At 41.0% G+C, this 25,608-nt stretch overlaps 1 long non-coding RNA gene across 1 annotated transcript in view; it reads right to left on the bottom strand.

The window, feature by feature from the left end:
- Positions 1 to 5,081: 5,081 nt before the first annotated feature.
- The window catches only part of LOC138452650 (uncharacterized), a 32,622-nt gene continuing 12,095 nt past the window's right edge, over positions 5,082 to 25,608 (bottom strand). The window contains exons 4-6 of the long non-coding RNA XR_011260290.1: positions 5,918 to 6,025; positions 5,580 to 5,679; positions 5,082 to 5,486 (exon numbers count right to left, since the gene is read on the bottom strand). This is a non-coding gene — a long non-coding RNA (uncharacterized lncRNA). The remainder of the gene's footprint in view (positions 5,487 to 5,579; positions 5,680 to 5,917; positions 6,026 to 25,608) is intronic.

Raw genomic sequence — 25,608 nt, 5'->3', positions numbered from 1 at the left:
ACCCCAAGATCTAACATTTTGTTGACCTCTGTCTTAATGTAAGACCGTACTTTGTCTGACATCCTGTATCCTCTACTTTTGGTAGGAACGCTGTCTCCTGTGTCTATGTTATGTTTGCACCAAGGTGTCAAACCAGGGGACTGCGAAAACAGGCGGGAAAATTGCCTAAGCAAACTTTTCACCTCAGCCTGCTGATCAGAAGTCAGGTGAGGGGCCACTCGGACACCCTCAAAGGAGCTATCTGAAGGACCGCTTTGGAACAGGTCCGGGAGAGGTTCAGACTCCTCTTCCTCAACATCTGAAGCCAGTAGCAGTGCTGCGATTTAGACTCTTGGGACGAAAGCCTTCAGCCTATTTACGTGGAACACTTTTGGAGCCTGTCCGGGCCTTCCAAGGTCCACTAAATAGTTGACCTCACCCAGGGGCTCCACCACTGTGAAAGGGCCTGATCATTTGTCCTGTAAAGCTCTAGGCCTTATGGGATTCATGATCAGGACTTGCTGACCAGGTGTAAAGTTGATGAGGGAAGCTTTCTGGTCGTACCAATGTTTCACCAGCGCTTGTCCTGCCTTCAATTTATCACTAGCCAGACCCATCAGAAGTACCATCCGTTTTCTGAGCCCTAACACATAGTCGACTACGTTGGTAGTAATAGGGGGAGTGGGCATCTCCCATCCCTCCTTGACTATGGCTAAGGGTCCCCGCACAGGGTGACCAAAGAGAAGTTTGAAGGGGCTGAAGCCAACACCCTCCTGTGGTACCTCTCGGTAGGCAAACAGTAAGCATGGTAAAAGAAGATCCCATTTTCTTCTCTGAGATTCTTCCAGAGCCCCAATCATGCCCTTTAACGCTCTGTTGAAACGTTCCACCAGACCATTGGTCTGGGGGTGATATGCAGAAGAGAACTTGTAGGTGACCCCACATTCCTTCCACATAGCCTGCATATACTTTGACATAAAGTTGCTGCCTCTGTCAGACACAACTTCTTTAGGGAAGCCAACCCTAGTGAAGATGGCAAGTAACGCTTTTGCAACTGACTTGGCAGTTACAGTTTTCAATGGGATGGCCTCAGGATATCTGGTAGCATAGTCGACTAGCACCAGGATAAACCTATTGCCTGAGGATGTTTGCGGGTCGAGGAGACCAACGATGTTGAAACCTACCCTTTCGAATGGTATTCCCACAACTGGGTGTGGTACCAATGGAGCTTGGATTGTTGAGCCACTCTTACCAGATAACTGGCAGGAGGCACAACTCCTCCAGTGACTTTCTACTTGTACTCCCATCTTGGGCCAGTAGAAGTGCATAGATAACCTTTGCTTGGTCCTCTTAATACCAAGGTGACCAGCAAGGGGCACTTCATGCGCCAGCTGCAGGAGGAAGGGTCTTACAGCAAGGGGAACCACCAACCTCCTATGGTCTCCTTCTGTAGACTCTGTGGGCTCACTATACAGGCGTCCACCTTCCCAATAAATCCAATGCTTCTCAGGAGGTTCACCCTCAAGCTGGGAGCAGGCCTGTCTCCTTAGGCCTTCCAGAGATGGGCACTCACGTTGGCCTCTACTGAATTCTTCCCTGTCAGGACCACCTTCTACTAACAAGTCTTTTAGTTCAGGATGGTCACTGGGGTCAAATACTTCAGGTATCGCCGCCTCCTCGTCAGGTCCGGGCGATTGACCAACTTCCTCCACCGCAGTGGTAGGTGAGTTCAGGGGAATATTTTCTTTCCCTCGTTTTGGTTTCTTTACTCCTTTAACCTTGGGTTTCCCCTTTGGCTGGGGCAGCGCATTGGTCTTGGCCAATGCTGCCCGTGTTTGAGACCGTGTGCAGGGTCTGTCAGCAGTGTCTCCCACGAGCCCTAAAGCTCTGAGATCGTTGCCCAACAAGACCTTTCCTGGGACGTTTCTCTGAATGCTCACTGGAATCCTGACTGCTGTACCATTTAAAGTAAGATTTACAGGTATTACTGGAAACACGCGAGGTGGGCCGTCAGCCAATTTAGTGGGCATCAGAGTAGCTCTGGCAACTTCCTCTGAGTCTACCAAGGTAGAATCCACTACAGTTCGACTGCACCCACTATCCCTAAGAGCAGGAGTATCGACTCCATTGATCAGCACACTGTCTTTAAAGTAGTGCTTGGTGTTATCTGGAATCGTAGCATAAGCCTCTGCGACTTTAGGCTGCCAGGAACAATGGGAAACTAAAACTACCTCAGCTTCTATCCCACTGGGGAAGGAGTCTGAGGAGAAGGATGCTCCTGTAATCTCTTCTTCCTCGTGGGAGGAGAAGGCCAGATTAGCGGAGTGGACCCCCAAAGGTTTAACCTTACACCGGGGATCCCCCTTCGCGTGGTCAGTTGCTCCACAAGCAAAACAAGATCCATTGGGTCTGTTTACATAGGGAGGCTTATTGTAACCCGAGTTCTGTTTCGGAGGCTGACCTCCACTACCCTGTGAGTTCTCTTGTGTCTTACCCTTATTTTTCTTTTTGTGGCCCTTTTGAGAAGAAGATGTATCAGATTCTCCACCCTCCTTATCTTTGGACTTTTTCCCTTCCTCCTGCTTACCAGGATGAGTTTTGTGTTTATGGGACACTCAATGTGACACCCATAAATCTGCTGCAATGGCAAGCTTCTTAGGATCTATCTCCTTTGAATCTGCCAAATGCTGCTTAAGCTCAGGGGAAGAAGATGCAAAAATATGTTCCAGCATGACAAGACGTATCATACCTTCAAAGGTAGAAACCTTATAACCTTCGACCCAGCCAGTCAAGTTTTTTAAGGATTCGGTTACATAAGATACCCAAGTACCACCTTATTTTTTCTTATACTCTCTGAATCGTTTTAAATATTGGGCAGGAGTCTTTCCAAACTTTAAAATGAGAGTTTGCTTCAACATTGCAAAATCTGCTCGCTCAGCCTTCGATATTTCCATAATGGCACTGCAGCCAGAATGGGGCAGTCTGCTGAGTAATCAGGCAATCTTATCAGCATTGTCAACTTGTTGAACTTCACATGCATACTCAAACGTATTCAGCCAGTCCATAATGTCATTCTTTTCCTCATACACACTGAGCAGATCTTTTGGAAACCTTGGATGAGAGGAGGCCCCAGACCCATGTCCAGGACCCTTGGATCCATTTGCAACCTGAAGCTTGGCCAGTTCCAACTGGTGATCCCTGTCTTTCTGTTTTTCTGCCTGTTCGATTTTTAGTTTGGCCATACTGAAATCAAGTTCCTTCTGCCTAAACAGCAGCTCTTGCTTCTTGAATTCAAGCATGGCCTCCCCATCGACACTGGCAGAGGAAACATTAGACATCTCATCCTCCCTGTCCTCATGGTCGCGGTGGACCAGTGCAGCGGCAGAACCGTCGGTTCTGCCAGTGAGAGCAGCCCCACCTCCTTCTGCACTGTCCTCGGAAGTTATAGCGTCAAGCTGAGCTTCTTGCCACGCCACGCTTCTTTGGATCATATCCAATTTGGTGCCTTGAGAGGAGACACCTCTCTCCGCACACATCTTTTTCAATGTTTTGGATTTAGAAGCATTTAAAGTTAACAAGGTATTTGTTTCCATACTGTTAGATAGGACTGTGGCCTTTTAAAAGTTATACTACGACAATTCACTACGTGTCCTGGTAGGAATAACTTGAAATGCCTTTGCTCGTGCGCACCACTGGATACCTTCAGTCGTATCCCACCACTGTACACCAATTTGTTAAGATGGATTTCTGAACTCTGTCCTGGAGGGGCAGAGGTTCAGAAGGCCAGCCTAGTTTCTTGGAACAGGGTAACCTCTGGACAAGCCAGACCAATCAAGGTAGCGATTGCGGCGGTCAAGACTAGGTCTCAAGAGGGGTGAGGATGACTGAAAGCCCGCAATGAGCACACAAAGCAAGGACACTTACAAATTACTCCAAGCAGGTGTTATATTAAAAATATAGACACATTTATTACAAGGCCTTTGTAACATTGACCATAGTAAAGAATCACGGTAAAACTCAAGTAAACCAACACATCACAATCAAATACAATATATATACAATTACCGAAGGGTCTAAAGAGTTAGAAGCACGAAATATGCAGACCACCTAGATGGGGAGGAAAACAGGCAGTGCAAGTAATCGTTAGACCCGATTCGCCTTCAGAGGCCACCTAATTAGAAGGAAGTTCGGGCCCTACGTAGAATGGAGTCTTGTGCTCAAAAGTACCTGCACGCGCCGGTGCCGACGGGCCAAGGGGAGTCTCTTCAAGGAAATCAGGCAGTTCAGAGCGGTGAACAAAAGAGGACGAACAGATCTCCGCTGCTCAAGTGCGGCCTCCACTTGTGGGAAGAAGCAGAGCGCGAGTGCGAAAAAGGCGTGCTGTTTAACACAGCGAGGAAAAGCTACAGGCTACTGCAGGTGGGCGACCGGTTCCTAGCATCGGTCCCCGATGCAGAAAGACCCAGGCTTCTCCGCATCAGTTTCAGTGCTGGCAGGTTCAGATACGAGCAGGGGACGTCTCTGCGTCGTGTAGATTCTGCGGCAGCAGAAGTTAGAGTTGAGGATGTCCCAAACGCAGCGAACCTGCACAGTTGGTTACCACAGCAGGGCAACGAAGCAGCCATGCGTATTTCAGCCCAAGGTACACTTCTCACTTCAGACCTGGGAATGCCAAGTGTACGAATCGCGTGAGAGTGTCAAGGACTCAGAATACAGCAGCAACCTGGCGGCGGTGACAGAGCAAGACTCCTGGGTAGGCTGGTCAGTCCACTGGATGGCCCATAGACGCTTCTGAAGGCTTACGTGCAGGAGATGATGAAGATGCCGAGAATAGTTGTTCCCACTATTCCAAAGGGTCGAAGTACCAGTACAGGCCTTCTCGTTCAATCAGAGGCAGAATGGTTTCACAGGGCATAGGGAATACAATGGAGAGAGCCCAAATTCCACAAGTGTGGAGTCCTATCTTGTTTTTGGGATTTAAGACTACACAAGACTCGAAAAGATAGGACTTGGTCCTTTATCAACAGTTATCCATTAATCTGAATGCCATTAATTAGTTCAAAAAGTACACATTTTAATAGAAATTACAAAATTGTCTAAAATACATGATTAGACCCTCTAAAAAGATACATATGTATCGTATTAACAAAGACAAACATCATGCACAATCAATTCTAAAAAATCTTAGAGATACTGACGTTACTGATCTCTAATTAAATCCCTGTTGTGTAGTTCTTCTAGATCAGAGTTACGATTATGATTCATCGTTATCTTTTCTATTCTTCTATTCTAATTCTATTCCATTATTAGAATTAGAACATCCCTTCACTGGAATATTCAATTCACTCAGACAGTTTAATTAATTAGACTGACAAAAAAATTCTCGACATGTTTCAGTCCTCTATGTGGGTCTTGGGACTTTCTTCAGGAGTGGTGAATGTGAGGGGTTACAAGTGGGCTTTGGTCAAGTTAGGGATCCTCTGGCCTTCTCTTAGAGATGATAGTAACTGTTGATAAAGAAACGATAAAAAAGAATCAATTTATGTTTCTTCCGACAACTTTAAAAGTGTCAAAGAAGACTACAGGGTCCTATTGGTTACCTGGTCTTCTTAGTGTGCGGGCTTTCTTGATTAGCAGGCGAAAATTTGTCCACATAGGTTGGGCGTTATTTTCTTACGAGGAAGGATCTTCCTACAGAATCTGCAAACAAATAAATGTTTTATTTGCAAGAAAGTTTCTTACAGCCTTCAGGTTAAAAAACGCAATGCATTCTGGTGGTCGTAGTTCCTTTGAGGGGTCATTTAGTTAAAAGAGGTGTGGTATCCTTTCAGTAGTGATAGGTACTCGTTTATATAGATTTCTAAACATTGTGGCGAAACCTTAGTGGCATTTCCATTGTGCATAAACTCTTAGAAAAGGTTGTGTGTTGTCCGCTTACCATTAGGTTTAGTCCAAAAAGCTCTCTTCGTGGTTTTCCTTGCCGCAGCGTTTTGCGGATGTGCTAATAGTTTTCTAGCTTCTGTCTTGCGGCTTCTACAGGTGGTGTCTGAAAACAAACCACAGGGAGTATGTCCATTAGTTATAAAGGGATTCCTGTTTTCCGTTACTGCAAACAGATCGAAAAAGGCTGCAGTTCAACCCTTCTACAGCTGTTCTCAAGCTAAATTTAGCAAATCAAATGCTGTGTTATATCTTACTTCTATTCAGCTCAGTATTCGGAGCGGGTTACTGCGTGTGTAGTGATTTACCTCTTACTTGATCTCTTGATATACCCAATGGTGCCGCTGAGGGGTGAAATGGTATCCCTGTGAGCTGGTGTATTGTAGGAGCTGCAATTGGCTCCTTCTGCACGATCCTACTTCATAGGAGCTCGCACTTGTTGTGGTTCGTGTCTACGTTTCGGCCGCCATTTTAGGAGGTCTAAATATAGCTCTCTAGTTGTCCTTTTTTAATGTTGTTATAATTAAAGGACCTCTAGTCTTTTTAATCCTCTAACTCTGCCACTGACAGACGAAAAATGAATATAAATTGAGACGGTCAGATTTTTAACCAATCTATAGACTCATTGAGTCCTATTTTATCACTTTTTGTTATAAAAATGAGTCTCTGTTCTTTTTCAAGCAGAATTCTGCTTTTTGTATTATGATCTCTCCCTTGTACCATTAATAAAACGGTCCAGCTGAAATTTTCATAACCGTGTTGTGCGTCTCCAAAATGTTTTACTAGAGGAGCATTAATGACTTTATTTTTCAAACAACTTTTATGTTCCAGCATCCTGGTTTTAACCTTCCGGTTTGTTTTCCCTATGTAGTGTTTATTACACAGACATGTAATCATGTATACTACATATTCAGGGTTGCAGTTAGTCATTAGCTTTTGTTTCCAGGGGGTGGGTAGCCCTATGTCTATTTCTTTGGTTTTGTGGGTTAATTTACACATTGCACAGTTAGTGCATGGGTAATGTCCACTTATAGGTTTTAGTCCCCAGGTTTCGGTAAGGCTCAAGGTTTTGATTGGTTTTTCTTTAAGTTTGTTGCTGCTCACTCTGTTCCCAATTGTCTTGGATTTTTTGTATGCAAAAAGAGGAGCTGGAATCCCTATTTCACTCTTCTCAAAGATTTTCCATTGGGTTTTGACTATTTGACTGATTTTCAGACTAGAACCGTAATCTAAGTATGCAGACCACTACTTAAAAGGATATGTAGAGAAAATGAGATCCTACCTAAAAGACACCAAAGATGTGATCAACAAATATGAAAACCTACCGTATGATCCCGCTAAAACACTCCTTAAAGGTCTAGATATTGTATCCCTATATACTAACATTCCCCAACAAGCTACACTTGAAACGATCAGCGAAATTCTACTCAATAGACTTGACAAGGATCACACAAAACAAGGTACCAAAAAGGACAAGCTATCTCGTCCTTGGCACTGCGTATGCAATTCCAATGACGAGATATCTCGTCCTTGGCACTTAAGGGGTTAAATGAGGCCTTCTCGTTACTGTTCAGCACTGTTATAATGCGTAGTGGAAACATTCATCCTGTACTTGAATATATATATATTCAGTAAAAAAACTTTGTTAAAGGGACAGTATGGTTAAGTTGTGCTACTAAAAACCTATCAAACTCAGTAAAAAAAACTTTGTTAAAGGGACGTTATGGTTCAAAGTAAAACCAAAAAACCCTTGAAATTCGCCAGTTATGATAAGCTAAGCAATCATAACTCGCGCCACCGTGCACTGCTAAGACTAACACCCAGGACATCAAAGATGACATCACAAATGTCATTGATGACATCACTGATGACATCATGTTTGGCTCCCCCTTTTCTCCTTTACTGACATATCTAGACCACATGGTTTTGTTCAGTAACAGTCAAGAACTAAAAATTGAAAAGGTACTATATTTGTAGACTTATCCTTTAAGTAGGTTCTTACAGTAATTCCCTTAGGGTCAAGTCACATCATATGAAACATATACATAACGGAACACACAGGCTTGAAAGAGAGCAATCCTTTCTGTGCATGAAGATAATCATTAGGCTTATCACCACTTTCTCATCGTTTTTTTTTATTACTGTACTTTCCCTATATATACTCATATTTGTATACATTGTACTCACACTCCGTTCCTTAGGGCCTAGTCACATCATGTGATACACATACATAGGGTAAGTAGCAGCTTTGAAACAGAGCAATCATTTCTCTGCATAAAGTTAATCTGTTAGGTTATGAACTCTTTCTGCTACTACTTCTGCTTTTTTGCTTACTTCACTTTCCCTGTTTATACTCATATTTGTATGTGTTGTCGTCTGTGTGTTTTGTCTGTAATAATGCAATTATGTATTAAGTGGGTTTTATTAGCTACTTATTACATGTCTCATAGTACGCAAAACTCTAATAAGAAAGCAGTTATTTCACTATTCAACATGGCAAGATTATCAATATTGCACCTTCATCATGTATGCTGCACACACTGCCTATGTTTCTGCATGAGTAGCTTAGTATACTGGATAGAACTTCATAATGGAATGCTATTTATATCAATGCATTGCTTAATGTACTAAGTAGCTCATGATATTTATTCCAATGATCCTTGACACTGTTTGGTCAACATTATAAGAATCCCTTGTACAGAGTTTTCATGAAAAGTAAATGCACATGTGATGTCATCAGTGATGTCATAAATGACATTTGTGATGTCATCTTTGATGTCCTGGGTGTTAATCTTAGCAGTGCACGGTGGCGCGAGTTATGGTTGCTTAGCTTACCATAACTGGCGATGTTTCAAGGGTTTTTCGGTTTCACTTTGAACCATAATGTCCCTTTAACAAAGTTCTTTTTACTGAATTTGATAGGTTTTTAGAAGTGCAACTTAACCATAATATCCCTGACTTTATATACATGTAACATAGAACATACTGAACCCCCAGCTAGAGATTTTGATGTCTGCGGACTGTGCAAATGTCCGCGGACGGACGCGGACAACAGCAACACTACCCAAAAACTCAGGGGTATCTTAAATTGTTATATCATGCCATGTGAACACTGCACAAGTTGAAAAACCAACACACAAACACATTATATGTAGTAATAAATAAGAAGTAGAGCCTATATATCCAACACATCCACCATCCATTTAAATACCATATATACTAAAATGGAATATACCAAAACAAGAAAGATATGCTTCTAACATAATTACCTCAAAAAAACTGCACAACTAGGAGCAACAGCAGATCTACAGAACAGTGAGAAGACAACTTACCACAATCTAGTAAGTAAACTTCTTTTTTCTTATATATTTCTAAAATGTCTATATATATATATTTTTTTTTAAAAGACCATACAAACATTGAAAACAATACACAACAAGATACTTTAGAACAAACTCTCCAGCGCATGGAAGAAAAAATGAACAAGCTCATGACAAATGTCCACCTTTTGAAAGATTTTTTGGAGGACCATATAAAAGAAAACATGAGATACCATTGTGCAACATGTACCTGTTCCCCCTCTCCATATCCCAGTCAATTATCCCCAAACCCTCCCCACATAGAAAAACGTTTTGATGAGCCTTCCATCCCTTCATCTTCTTCTGTCCATCCTCTTGAAAACCCCAATTCCCCTGTGTTTGTGTCAGTTTCTGCTTCCCCTTCTCTATCATAAATTGTACATACATATAATATAATGAAAAATAAATGCTATGTGTGTGTTAATTTAGTCCTTTGTGCTTTTTTTTTTTAAAAAGTCAGATTTGGTGTCCGCAAACAACACGGGTGTCCGGAATGTTCATAAATAAACAAAATAGGGGATGTCCTGAGGACACTATGTCTGTCCGTATTGTTCGTAGGAAAGTTGAAACTGTTCTAAGAACACACGCGGTGTCCTGAAATGTTCGTAAGTAAACGAAATGGGGGTGTCCTGAGGACACTATACCTGTCCGTACTGTTCGTAGGCAGGTTGAAACTATTCCAAGAACACATCAAGTGTCCTGGGATGTTCATAAATAAACAAAATGGGGGTGTCCTGAGGAAGCTATTTCTGTCCGTATTGTTTGTAGGCAAGTTGAAACTGTTCTAAGAACAACCACCTGTACATAACTGTTTGTTTCACTTGTGTTGCACTTTTAATTAGTTTGAGGACCCGAACACTGTCCGTAGAACACCAACGCGCATGTGCAAAACAGTTCCCACGCATTTGGTGTCCTGCGGACACCCGTTCCCTTCGTGGACATGTTTGCGATGCCATCATGTGACTGCACCCACGCTAAGCGTGTGTTCTGATTGCGGACACTGTTCGTGTCCCGAACAATTTAAAAGTACCTTTTCAGGCAATCTACAATATTTTATAATAATAAATCACTATAGCACATGTCCCAGATAATGATCCTGACTTTCTACATACTTTTCGAGCCTTTTTTTGGTGTTTGATCTGTCCGCAGACAGCGTAGGTGTCCACGAAGCGCGCACCAGCACCCCTATAAAAGGCCACACCCCAGAGCTCATCCTCATGGTGTTTCTGGCTACCTGACAGAACACTGTACTTTGGCTGCCAATCTTCCTGATTTTTCAGAAACCTGATGGCAACCATGGCTCCTCTGCTTCCACCTGGTGCTACATCTGACTCAGCACCACCCCCAACCCCTCCACCACCACCACCTCCCCAAGGGCCTGAAGAGGGGAACAGGAGTGAGGATGTAGAGGAGGATGAAGAGGATGAGGTAGTGGAAGTCCCTACTACCAGCACTCGCCGTGACTCTCGGGTGTGGCGGTTATTTACCATTCATGGTAACGTACCCAAGGCACGTGAGAACAAAGTCACCTGCAATGAGTGCAAAATGGTGCTCAGTCGCGGGAGGCTTGGTTAGTACAGCTTTGGTATGACAACTATGAAGCGACACCTAAGGTCGTTCCACGGTGGGGCCATTCGCAAGGTTGTACCTTGCGAGGAGCGTAGTAGGTTGACTTCCTCTACTAAATCCTCCGTTTCCGATCCTGTCACCACAAGGAACACTCCTGCGGGAGAGCGTATCCCTCCAGCTGCCTCACAGGCCATTCGCAATGCTGATGACCCTTACCTTTTGAGGGTCACAGTTGTGTGTATGTACTGTGACACAGTACTCTGCAGGGGGGAGAGACTTTGTAGTGCTTTCGAGACTACGGTGTCAGAGCACGAGAAGACCTGCCCACTATCTAAGTAAGGCCAACCATACATCTTCCTCTCTCCACCCACCCTTTCTTATCTCCGTGGTTGGTGTCCCCCCTTACCCTCCTTTCGCCTCCTCCCCTAGTGTGGCGTGAGTAAAAAAACAAAAAAATATAAAAACAACAAAAATAAAAAAAGGCTCTTTTAAGAGCCACCTTTCACAGTTTAAAAATAGAAGTGGCAAATAAATGGAGCAGGGCCCTGTTTATTTTTTAGAAGTCCGCGGACAGTTCGCGGACATCTAAAATTTTGGGGTGCTGCCCTATCATAACCATTGCACTTTTCTCTGGGAGGAATTGGTGGCTCTGAAAAGAGCCTTTTGGTGGTGTTTGTTTGTGTTTGAAAAACTTGAAATGGTCAACACCTACTGCAAAATGGATGGCTGTAATTCCAAAAACGGTCGCAATGCATTTTGTACATTTCTCAGAAAAATCTGATTGCCAGCATAAGTAAGATGGACTCCATCTATGCGAAAAATGTATGTGCTACGAAACATAATATTTTCATTGTGAGAAGAGGACATGCCAACATCTCTTAGAAAGGCACAAACAGCCTTATTGACATTGCGCCTCGCTTTCTCCATTTGTGGACCAAATGAAGAAGAACGCAGCCACATTTGTCTCTGCGCAATCTGAGAAAAAATTACTTGAGAATTTGACCTTCCCAAGTCCTTCTTTCATTGCAAATTGCAAAGAAATTCCAGACACATGTGCTAAACTATTCCCTCCACAATGAACTATCATTATGTCTGGATGATGCTCTGTCTCCAAAGTAGCACAGAGAGGTACCAAGTGCAGCCACTTCATTCCACGCACTCCATGCCAGTGCACTTCCACATGTGGGAATCCAAGATCTACAGCTACTCCACAGCTTTCTGCATGCACCTTCAACCAATGTATCCATGAATCTCCCAAAACCAGGCCATCTGTTTTCTGAAACACACAGCCATAACTATCTGTTCTTCTCTCAGGAAAAAGACTTTCTGACAAACTCTCTCCTGACACAACACACCCACTAAAGTTTACTGACCAATCCCTTGCTCTGCTCATTCTCATTTGCATACCTCCCTACCCCAAAATCCCTATATGTAACACGCGATGTCCACGGACTACCGCCATGTCCGCGGACATATCGTAACATGGACAGCCCTTCTACCATTTCCACTCCACTCTCTGTGCCATTCCCTGATTGGATACAGCTAAGCAGTCACACAACCATCCACCAATCACATACAAGACCTCTACATCTAACTCCATCATCATAGATCAGCACTTTAAATGTACTGTTAATCACTCTGAATACAAGTGTCATATCATTGGAAAGCACCTACTACAAGACCTACTGTACAAGTCTCCAAGATTTCTACTTGCAGCTGCATGCATATCCATATGCATGAACACAAACTACAGGTATGCATATTTTCTGTATAGTACATGCACAAGCCTTTTAACCTGTATAACCTATAAAAGGAACTTACTGTCATGTTTCCCCATCTGCTATAATCAACTGTCTCTTCCAAACCTATCGGCTATTTAATTTCTTTTTACACACACATTTGCAAAGCATGTTGAACTAACATATTTAAAGTAAAATATAAAGACTGCACACAGTGAAACAAAATTGCATGCACACACTATGTTCAGATATCAAACAAGAATACTTCTACAAAAACATAAAAATCAATGTCTAAATTAACATCAGTGCTATAAACACACACAATTACTAACTTCTTTCCTTTACAATTGCAGTGACGACCACTCTCCTGAAAAGCAGCAGCAGAATCTGAAGTACAAACAACAACTCAGAAGAAACCTGCTCATTCCACACAAAAAAGTAAGTTAAATACCACCATGATATTTTTACTGTTACTCAAACACACTGTGGGGTTCATTCATGGTATGTGCCAAAAATCAGAGATTGTGCACCATTCTGCCCACATATCCCCATTTGTTAAACAGGGATTTGCAGCCAGAATGGCGCACAAATCCTTGTTTTTCGGCGCACAAATGACATAACTCAGGCCCTAGAATGTTAGTATTGTAGAAAAAAGAACTGTTTTAATTCTATACCATTAGATTTACTATTTGTGCTTCTCCTCACCACTAGCTTACTTTCTACTGTCATCTGAACCCTAGCATAGTAACACACAAATTCAAGAATTGCCCTCCCAACTAATTGTAGTTGCCCAATGCACAATCACACACCATCACATACATCTTTACCATCATACTCAGACACTCATGCACACAGCACACATACATTGGAGAACAGCCCAACCCATAGCTTCTTTATTTTTTTCAACAGACCCCAAAGAATGCCTACCAAAAAGCAAGTCCATAGAAAGCAACGCAGAAGTAGAGCAAATGAAAATAGAAGTGTCCAAAATAAGCATCCATCTCTAGCAGAATTTGTACAAAAAGTACAAACAAAACAGCTAATACAGTCATTTAGCGAAACAAAACAAGCTTCAAGTACAGAAACTTTGCCTCCTCTATCAAAATGTAAAACGAAACAGAAAACAATTAACAAGAATTCAGCTACCACTACTGCTAAAACTGCTCCGATAAATCTTGATATAGTGCCAAGTAAGCATACCAAAAAAAAGCATTTTAGCAAAAATGTTCCGCCACAGAGTCCTTCAAAATCTTATAAAAACAGGAGGGAAATCATGCACAACCCTTAAAACCTACCGTAGAAAATTAATCTTAGAAGCTTTGATAGACAGTGCAATCCTTCTCAAAAGAAAGTTATTTATTTTAGTGTTAAACAAAATTAAACCACTAACAAAACTAATGACTAAATTACAAAAAAGACTTCTCAATAAACGAAATGTCAACAAAAATAACTTCTTAAATATCTGTGGAGGTGAATGGAGTCACACCACAAGCACAGGACCATATTTTAATGAAGAAGCATACAAACAAAAGCAAACAAATACAATTGCCATACATAGCAGTGGACGAGGTTATGAAAAAGTTAATAATACCATAATGGAACAAGAAATACTGCTTACAAAAATATCCCCAGAAAACTCAGAATTACCTCTCCATTGGACTGAACCAGAACGTCCAGTATACAAATGGCCATGCACGTCAATGTGTAACATTCCCAAAAAATCTTTCAAGCCTTTACGCCAATTCCTCAATCAGTATGTGAAAGGCAAAGACAAAATCAAAATGAAACTACTGCAAAATATGGATACCTGTCCAGTGCGCAAATACACAGGACTACAAGGACATTCATTAGCCTGCATTTCAGGACCTATTTGCAAAACCACCTTCCATCATATCAAAATGATATCAACACATCATTCAACTATAAGAAATCTAGTCTATAAACTGTACTATCCTAAAAGTCCTGCTTTAGCACTAGCCAATTTAAATAACATTCTTCTACATGGTACAGCCAAAGACCTACTCGAAGAAATCGACTATATCCAGAAAAAATATTTTGGAAGTGAAAGCCACTTACAAAATGCAATAGCTTTACAACAATACAAAAATGAAATACTGAAATTTAAAAGTACATCTGCTGAAGTACCAAACTTTGTGTGTGTGTGTTGCCGCAGAACTTTTTATAAAAGTAACACAAAAACTGTAGACCTAAAATACAAAATAGAAGACAATGAAGATTCTAAATGGTTTGAATTAGCTCTCTACCTTATAGCAGAAAACAAATACGAAATAACTGACCCCCTTAATACTTTGCAGTTACTGCACTATAAAACTTGACAACAACCAAACTCCTTCACGTGCTATCACAAATAATTTGGAATTATTCCCACTACCAAAACCCCTACATCAACTCAATTTATATGAGAGCATCATGATTCAAACAGTGCACCCCTTTCAAGCAATAATACGCCTTCAACAAAAACAGCAAAATTACCTCCCTCTGAATTGGTGAAAGGCATTTGTGGCAAAGTAGTGTGTTTACCATTAGATCTAAAACAAAATGTGCACACTCTGGGAGTGCAACGTCCAATAAAGCAATCTTTAATTATCTTAGTAAATGGTGTACCTACAAAAGACAAAAAAAATTGGCAACAACTGGTAGACTTACATAAAGTTAGACAAGCCTTGCAATATCTAAAAGACAATAAGGAATACTACAAAGAAATGAATATTGAAGAAAACGTGAAGGGAACCACTGAAATAATTCAAGAGTCACCAGAAACTGGTCAATTTGAGCTTGTAGATCCTGCTACAGTATCCAATATTTTAGACCATTATACAATTCATCCATTGCACTCTAATGACACCATAGAAGATGCACTAGAAAAGTACCAAATGCGACAAACAAAAGGATCACCAATCAGCATATGGGAAAAAAGTATAGAAGCATGTGCTTTTCCTCTACTCTTTCCTACTGGCAAAGGAGGAAGGTACGATGATAGACCCATTCAAATAACAGCATCAGAATACCGCTCGTTACGGATGTATTCTGAAGATCCCAGATTTAGACAAAATGTGGAATACACATTCCACCTACTCTTTGAAAGTGAACTAGCAACTCTATGTTACGGAGTTGCACACACATTAAAATCAGGAACCCACTTTCAAAATATGTCAGCTATGCAATTATTACAAAAAGTGCAAGAAAAAGATGAGATTTTACAATCAAGCATTACAAATCTATTAGCAAACATGTGTGGTACTAAAGAGTACTGGTTCCGACGTCATGAAGATGTACGTTGTATGATAAGAAATCTTGGTCCACCCACTTGGTTTGTTACATTAAGTTGTGCAGAATATGCATGGGAAGATTTACATGATTTCCTACGCATATCAAACAAAAACAAAACAAACATAGATATACTAACACCTGGAGAACTTTGTTCTCTAGATCCTGTTAATGTTTCAAGGTATTTTCATCATCGCTTCATTGCTATGCTACACTTTATTTGTAATAAAACTGTTCCTCCCCTCTGAGAAGTGCAACCCTTCTTTTGGAGAAAAGAATACCAAGCCAGAGGAGCACCACGTATCCACATGCTTTTATGGATTAAAGATGCTCCTAAATTTGGTCAAGACAATGATGCCACTGTGTTAGAGTTTATCGAAAAATATGTCACTTGTGAAATTCCATCGGAAGCAACAAATAGTGATCTTCATGCACAAATTTTACAATTTCAAAGACACAAATGTGGCAAATATTGTCCTCGCAAATACAAAAACAAAGGGAAATACTACACCAAATGCCGCTTTGGTTTCCCTAGACCGGTTACAAAAACAGGTCAAGTGAACAACTTCATGTCTTCAGTTAGACATAGTGTTAAAGGTAAATCACCTAAAAATACATATTACATAAAAAGAACAGAAGAAGCAAAATATATCAATGATTACAATGCAATCATTGCCCTCTTATGGAATGCAAACATAGATGTGCAGTACACTGCAGACAATTCCAATGCAGTTGCACGATATGTTACAGCATACTTAACCAAAGCAGAGAAAACAGAGCTTCAAGTCCTCTGGAATGACCTGTCATCAGACAAAACACTGTCTCAGAAATTGTACAGCTTGGGCATAAAAATGCTCTCCCATAGAGAATGTGGCTCCTATGAAGCAGCAGATCATTTAACCGGTACTGCTTTGTATGGAAAATCTGAAAATATAGTATGGCTAAGTCTTGGTCCTGCTAAATCTAGAAAAAGAGTTCACAAATCATTCGACGACATAGAAACAATAGCCAAAAATGATCCCAACAGCCAAGACATTTTGAAAAAATTTTGCTGGACACATACTACCCAAACAGAAGTACCACTTTGGAAACCATGGGCCTCATTACGACTCAGGCGGTAAGGGGTTTACGGCGGCGTAAACAGCGCCGACCCTTACCGCCTGATTCCGAGGTCCCTTAGCGCCATGGAGGTTTTAACACCTGCTTTTAGCAGGTGTTGAAATCCATGGCGCTAAGGGACCTTGATGTTAATTACGCCACCGTAATTTACGGTGGCGTAATTAACGCCTTCCCCACTCCCATTATGCCCTATGGGGCAAAAATGGGAATGGGGAAGGGTAAATGGGGATTGGGGACTTACCGCCCCGCCAACCTCGGAATGGGGCGGTAAGTCCGCCAACCACCATGGCGTAAACGTAGTTTACGCCATGGTGGTAAAGGTACGACCCAGGCGGTAACTTACCGCCTGGGTCGTAATGAGGCCCCATGTGTCTATACCACATAGCCCAAAACTTCACATACAAAAATAATATAAAACCCGATGAAAAAAAGGTAGATACAGAGTGACAAATTGTGAAGGCAGCTTAGTAAAACTCACCAAACCAAGTTTAATTAATCATATCAAATTGTCATTAAAGACTCCTCAACATAAAGAACTATATTACATGTCCCTGCTACAACTCTTTAAACCATGGAGAAAAGAAGAAGAAATACTAGATAACTATGACTCCTACGAAGACGCTTTCAAAGCAAATGAAAGCACTATAACTGATGTAAACTTTACACACTACAAAACAATGTTGCACAATGAACAGCAACACGAAGAAGAACTCCAGGCCCAACTAGATAAGGACACTCCTGACAGTAGCCAACCTTCTGTAACAGGAAGCCAAGAACCACTGGGACAGCCACTAATAGCAAATGTGGCATAATTAGCTATGACAGAAGTAGAAAACACCATGTATCAGTATGAAGATAAAGAAGACTTAACTATACTATAATCAAAACTAAACAATGAGCAGCGTAGCATTTTTTAAGAAGTAACAAAAGAAATTGCACATGGTGTACAACATGAAAATAAAGAATGCACCTGCCAAAATTACAAACCTATACTACTGTACGTCAGTGGTGAAGCTGGTTCAGGCAAAACATTCTTAATCAAAATCATCAGCAAGTTCCTTCAACAATTGACAAACAACAAACTGTCAGCTGTTGTCACTGCCCCCACATGTTTAGCTGCCTACAACGTAGGCGGTGTCACTTTACACCGATTACTACTCCTGCCAGTAGAACACCAAAACAAATTAGACTATTACAAACTTTCTACAGAAGCTGCAATGGAACTACGCAGAGTGTTAAAACAAATGGAAATGCTACTAATAGATGAAGTGAGCATGGTCTCCAACCTAATGTTGGCTTTAATTCACCTCAGATTACAAGAAGTACTCAAAACAAACTACGAAGGGCTCTTTGGAGGAAAACACATTATTGTTTTCGGAGATCTTCTTCAATTGACACCAGTGAAAGGTGAACCTATTTTTAAAACCTTAGGACACAAACTCTGCCATAAAACTGTTGGCAGCATAGGAAATGTCAACCTTTGGCAACATTTCCAATACAGAGAATTAACAGAAAACAAGCAGCAATCTGCAGATCTCACTTATGCCAACATCTTAAAAAGTATTAGAGTTGGTATACTATCTCAAGAAGCAGAAGCAATATTGAAAACCCGGCACATTCATGCACTTCATGGCGATAATGCATGTTCTACTGTAGTTATGGAACAATTATCGCACACAAATGTCAATTGTATGGCCTTAATGCCAACTCTTGCAAGCTGTTTCAAATTCAATGAAACAATGTTAAATAAAGAAATGCAACCAATAATGGAAATTAGTGCCACAGACAAACTAGACGTACATGGTATGACACTACCCATGTGTGAGCAAGCCACAACAAGACTAAATAGTTTAGAAAATTCAATCTCCAACACAGCTGGGTTGGAAAAAATATTAAAATTATCCTTAAATTGTAGAGTAATGCTTAAACGTAACCTTGACGTGGAGCAAGGACTAGTTAATGGAGCACTGGGTACAGTTGTTGGTTTTCAAACATACCCACGTGACAACAACATTCAGTTTGTCAATATTCTCTTTGACAAACGTTCAGAAGTGAAAAGGATAGGACGCTCAACAGCTCGATTCCTTCTCTTCAAAGACATGTATGTACGCAGAGAACAATTTTCTCTTGCATACGCATTCACCATTCATAAATCACAAGGTCTTACCCTAGACAAAGCATTGATAGATATTGGTAACACAGTCTTTAAAGAAGGCATGAGCTACATAGCACAATCACGCTTATGTACACTTGACGGTCTATTTCTAATCAACTTTGATGCAAGTAAAGTAAACGCTGATATTCTTTGTATTTTAGAATACAATAGACTACGTTCACTATACACCCCATCTAAAAACATATCCTGTTCCACAAAAAGGAAAATGTTGTAAAAGAAAACTAATTCAAACAGAAATGCAACAGGATGTCACTGCAAATCCTCCAAAGAGAGTAAAAGAAGCTAATACTTCATCAATTACCACAACCAAAGAAGAACCTATTACTCAAAGTAACTCGGGTACTTCTTCAAAGAAACAACACACATTCCAAAAAAATGACTTGGACACAGACCTATCTGGTCCATTTAAATGTTCAAATATAACTGGTGTAATTTGCTACGCAAATGTAGCAATGAATATTCTATTTCAATTGCCACCAATTGTTGACAACATTTACTTACACAGTATAGACCAATTGTGTTTGCAAATGTTAGTACTTCATAGAAACGCAACAAACAATCCTGACAACACGTATAGTGTTCATGGAATAATACAAGAATTAGACTACTGTGTTTTGGAATGGTGAAATCCACTATAAACTCACAGGAAGATCCACAAGAATTTCTAATGTACTTACTACAAGTACTGGAAAACCAAAACATACCTATAAATGAAATCTTACAGATTTCATACATGTGGAAACATACATGCACTCTCTGCAACAATGTGACACAGGAACAAATCCCTAATGAGCGCTTTGTGTATGTATCCATACCTAATTGCAAATCCGTTCCATTTTAGCAACTTGTACAAAATGCAAACCATGGTAGATTATGTACTACCTGCAATTCGGATAATTGCTCCACCTTACTAATACAAACACATAGTAAATACGTAATACACTACGTTACAATGCAGATGGTACCAAAAACAACTGCAAGCTAACTGGATTCACACATGGTCAAGTATCACTTGGTAAGAAAACCTTCACAACAATAGGTATAATCTACCACATAGGAGCCACAACTAATGCAGGTCACTACACTGCATATATAAAAAAAAATGTGGATGGTTCGAATGTAATGATAGTACCATTACTCGAAAGCAGAGATTACCAGCAAATCTTACAAACGCTTATTTAATCTTCTTAAAACCAAAATGTAATAACTAATCTGTACTTAAACATTAACAAAACTTCAATTAAAAAACTATAAACAGTTAGACTATGCCAACTGGTATCTAACTGCCCCAAGATTATGCAATAACCAAACAGATAAATCAATACCTCTACATTATAACAAAAAATAGACAGTTAGAATATGCCAACAGGTATCTAACTGCTCCGTTCAGGTGTATCGATCCACGTTCAAGTTATTATGCTGCAACATTTGGTCCTGTGGGCTTAGAAAATCCAAGATGGCAGAAAAGCCCACATTTGCGCCAGAATACAGGAAAACCGTGCAGTTTTTGCGCTCACCAAAATGGTCGCCTGACCCGCCACCCACCAGTGTGAGCTTGATGGGCCAGAAGTGCCATGAGTGAAACGTGGTGCCAAAGGAAAAACAGCAGTGCCTGTTAGCTCAAAAAGCGCTTTGAAATCACCTTTGTTTCTCTGAATGCAAGCTCAAAATGCCTATTTCAAACATTGCAAGATATTCAAAAATCTTACTGAACACCAGCAGACGTCTGGTAGAATGAAGTCTTGTGTGCACACATAATTTGGAAAGATGAAGAGCCTAAAATAATGTTCATAACAAAACTGGCTGAGCTGTGGATGTCAGCAGCTTAATTGAAATGGGATTTAAAGCCACTAAAATCGAAATGTTTAAAATAAATGAGTGATCTACTTTTGAGTGTCACATAGGTTGCAACTGTTTGAATATCATAGCTTTGAATTTAGAATCAGCATTCTAGCTGCATGTGTCAAAATTGTAAGTTTGATTTGAATGAAGTAAAATGGGAACAAAAGTGACATTTGGCTGAAGCCTGGCTTAAAGGGACTGAATTCTGCCCGGCAACTACCCCCGACAGGAGTTGAAACTTGCCCAGCAACTGTATTCACAGGCCTGGCCTCCCTTCTGCTGCCCCACCAAAAGGAGATCACAACTCTCTGATTGAATCCGGGGAGGAGTACCTGGGACTGCAGGAAACAGAACAATGAACTTTCCTTGGCTCAGGCAAATGTTAAATCAGGGGGTCGTAAATGGCTTCCACCCAGAAGGAAATGGGAGGGGTGCTGCCTCTGTGAGCCAGCTGAGCTTGGAGGCAGGGACGAACAAGGAATTCCCCATGTGCTTTGGGACCTAAACCACACCCATCTGGGCAAGAGCATAATTTTAGAAAGATGGATAATTCATAGTACATAATTGTCAAAATTATATCAATAATATCATCATTCCTGTGATTTTTCTGTGCACATTTTAAGAGGTGTTAGGACTCTGTGGTATGTTCTGCGGGGTAGTAGCGGAAAATAGGGTATTACTCCAAATGTCTGTATGTTAAAAATCTGACACTTCATCATCTGATGCCCATATTCCTTGCGCACATTTGTGTAAATTCTGGAAATGTTTAGAGGTTGTGTTCTGGATGAGGGGCAGAATTCTGTCAGCAGTGGACACGACATCTTACAAAGACAGGGATCGGATGGTTTGGTGCTACAGAAAATATGTTAACTGGGCATATAATATTAGAAAAATTGTACCTAGATAAATATGCATTTAAGTCAAAAATAGATTTGTGTTCAAAGTGACAAGGGGAGTGCTCTTTCTGTATGCCATAAAAAGGATGCCGGATGACTCACAATTCAGTTCCCCAGTCAGGCGACAGAGAATCCTATAGCCTATCTATCAGGATCCTGAGAGGGTTGGGCATAGAAAGTCAGCATTCCCACCCACTTTCAAAAGACATAAAAAGACCCACTGAAACCCAGGTAGGGACTGCTCTTTCCACTTTCTTGCGAAGCACTTTGACGGGAGACTCCAGACTTCAAATCCAGACAGATTCAGAGACCAGAACTTAGAAAACCAGACTCCAGATTCCAGAACTTGTAGCAGAAAGGCCTAGTCCACAAGCTGAATCCTTTCCAGAGGCCTCAGAATCCAGCAACCTAACCAAACCATTCAACAGCCGGGCGAGCTGTGTGATTCTGGCTAGAACCCTGTGCCAAGAACTTTTGCCAAATCCAGAGACCAGAGCAGACCGCTGTGCAGTGCCAAGAACTTTTGCCAAAACCAGAGACCAGACCAGACCGCTGTGCAGTGCCAAAACTTTTGCCAAAACCAGAGGCCAGACCGCTGTGCAGTGCCAGAACTTTTGCCAGAACCAGAGATCCAGACCAGCAGAGCAGAGAGAACCGCAGCTAAACCGGTTGACCAGATCTGTGACGAGGCCCATTCCTTCCAAAATTAGGAGTGACTATCCAGCTAGAGCTGTGCAAAACCAATCTCTTATTTTAAAATAACCTAATTCAAACCATTTCAACCTATTTAGAACTGCATAGAAATCGTGTGTCCATTCTGTGATTTCAAACCTATGAAAGTGTCATTTGCCATTTGAATCTTACTTTATTTCTGAAATTCTACCTCCACAAAACTGTCCGTATCTTTTGAACCGCGTGTGCTAGGAACGAGATTCAACTTTCATTTTAAAGCTAAGATCCTCAGCTTTCCAACAAGCCTAAAACTTTCTACTCCTTATAGTTTTTCCATAATCGTGCTTTGTGCACTCGGAAAAAGTGCAGCGAATTGAAAACTAGCTCAATCTCACCACACGTTAAAAAATAGCTGCCTCTTGCTTGCATTGCTGAAATTCGTTTTCAACCTGATAATCCCTCGTGAATCATTGCTAGTGTTGACCTGAACTAATCTTAAGTAGCTATCACCTACCCTGAATCTCCTATAGGGAATTAGCATATTTTCACTTCTTTGCAAATCACATTTAAAGTATTTTTGCCTGTGTTTTAAAATCATCCCTGTTGCTCTAAGCTTGCTAGGGGGGAACTGAATTGGTATTGCATTTGATCGTATTCCTGAAGATTGTGTGCTCTCCTTCCATCTCCTTATATTGCATAGGGGGGGAGTGAATTGTCAAAAGAAAAAGTGATCATATTATTATGAAACCATCTCAGTTATTTCTGTGCTGCATTCCTTTCCATCATTGCATTTCCTTGAACCCATAAAAGCATTCTCAGCTACTTTATCCTCTCTATACCAACTCTTAAGTAATTAAAAAAGTGTGCTAGTATAATACTATCCATTGTTGATCACTGTCATATTCATAAGTGTGCTATCAAATATTAATTTATTTATAAAAGTGTGATATATACCTTGTTTAATTTTTCAATAAATCTTTTAATTTGCAAAACAAACCTACTCCTTGGCTCAGTGAGGTCAGGGGGATTCAAAGAGAGGGGCGTTATACAAGGGTTTATCATCCAGATCTATGAACTTGTCATAAAAATATTTAAATAAGGGCTTCCCTTAGGCATCCCAGACTAGGCATTGACTCAGTTGGAGTGCTGAATTGAAGTCGCTTAACACTCCAAAAATCTGCAACAAGCCAACAGATAAAACATTAGCCAGAAACAACAAGTGAACACTGAAAACAAACAAACAAATAGACTGTAGCATAACAAAAAAAGCGTTTTTTTAATCCGACATGGATTTTTTTTTTCACAGCCCCAATGATTTTAGCAACAAATACAGAAACTGAGCAAATTGCACAGTACACTGGTTTGTAAGCTACTAAATATGAGGGTCAAAATAAATAGAAAATGTCTATTATTCAATGTTATAAGTTGTTACAAACTACCAATACTAACATGATCTTTTCTTTTATCACAGAAATTGACAAGGAATATATGTACTCCAGTTACCAAACCAAACAGTAAGTATATTATAATAAGTACAACCACCGCAGCATATCACACCCATAGTGGCTTATAACTTTGGTGCTTATAAATTTGGTCTTGGCCATGCACCCAAGACTCTGGGCCCTGGCCACAACCACCGAAGCATATCACACCCATAGTGGCTTATAACTTCGGTGCTTTTAAATTTGGTCTCGGCCATGCACCCAAAGACTCTAGGCCCTGGCCACAACCACTGCAGCATATCACACCCATAGTGACTTATAACTTCGGTGCTTATAAATGTGGTCTTGGCCATGCACCCAAGACTCTAGGCCCTGGCCACAACCACTACAGCATATCACACCCATAGTAGCTTATAACTTCGGTGCTTATAAATTTGGTCTTGGGTGCATGGCCTTCGACTATAGGCCCTGGCCACAACTACCGCAGCATATCACACTCATAGTGGCTTATAACTTCAGTGCTTATAAATGTGTTCTTGGGTGCTGAAGTTATAAGCCACTATGGGTGTGATATGCTGCAGTGGTTGTGGCCAGGGCCTAGAGTCTTGGGTGCATGTTTAAATCCGTCCAGCGGTTTGGGCTGTAGGCGTGAGCAAAGTTTTTTCCCATTATGTCTATGGGAAAAACAGAAGTTTTGGGACCCCCCCCTATAACTTTGCCCCCCGGACCAAACCTCACCAAACTTTGCAAACAAATGCAGAGTGGGCCATGTACTTTTTTTTCCAAAGTTTGGTGAGGATTCGTCCAGGGGGAGCGAAGTTATAAGCCGCCCAAAAAAGTGCTCTTCCTATGGAAACAGCAACTTAACCATAACTACACAGCCACTACAGTGGTTGTGTAATATATGTAAACATTGGCGCTTGCCGCAATCTTATTCACTATAAAGCATAAGGCTAGCTTAATGATTACTTTGCTGCTTGCGTTTCTTGCATCTGTACAGGTGTAAACTAACTTGATATCTTCATCAATTCTGTGGCGCATTTCTGTGAAGAGCGGTTCTGAAAAGAGCAGTTGTTGCAGGAAGGTCTGCTGGATTATTTACCAATGGTGACACTGAGTTTGGAAACTCTAAGAACTTCGTTCTATTTGGAATACCGTGGATTGCCTTGATGTTTGTTTGGAAACTGCTGTAAGTGTTCAGACCCTGCCCCCACATCCCAGGATCCCATTTACTGTGGATGCACGCGCATTTTGCACACGCATTTCTGTGAAGAGCAGTTATGAAAAGAGCGGTTGTTGTAGGAAGGTCTGCTGGATTATTACGAACTGCTTGTGAATGCTATTAGAAGCCGTGAGTTTTGAAATGCTCATTTGACTTTAGCAGTGACTTTTATGTTTTAACATAGGTGACACTGAGTTTGGAAACTCTAAGAACTACGTTCTATTTGGAATGACGTGGATTGCCTTGGTGTTTGTTTGGAAACTGCTCTAAGTGTTCAGAACCTGCCCACACATCCCATTTACTGTGGATGCACGCGAATTTTGCGCGCACATTTCTGTGAAGAGCAGTTCTGAAAAGAGCGGTTG

Source organism: Ambystoma mexicanum, chromosome 4p (assembly GCF_040938575.1).
Source record: "Ambystoma mexicanum isolate Mex_15411 chromosome 4p, UKY_AmexF1_1, whole genome shotgun sequence".
Lineage (NCBI taxonomy): Eukaryota > Metazoa > Chordata > Amphibia > Caudata > Ambystomatidae > Ambystoma > Ambystoma mexicanum.
The sequence above is the reverse complement of the archived record's forward strand: the minus strand, read 5'-3'. Positions and strand labels throughout refer to the sequence as shown.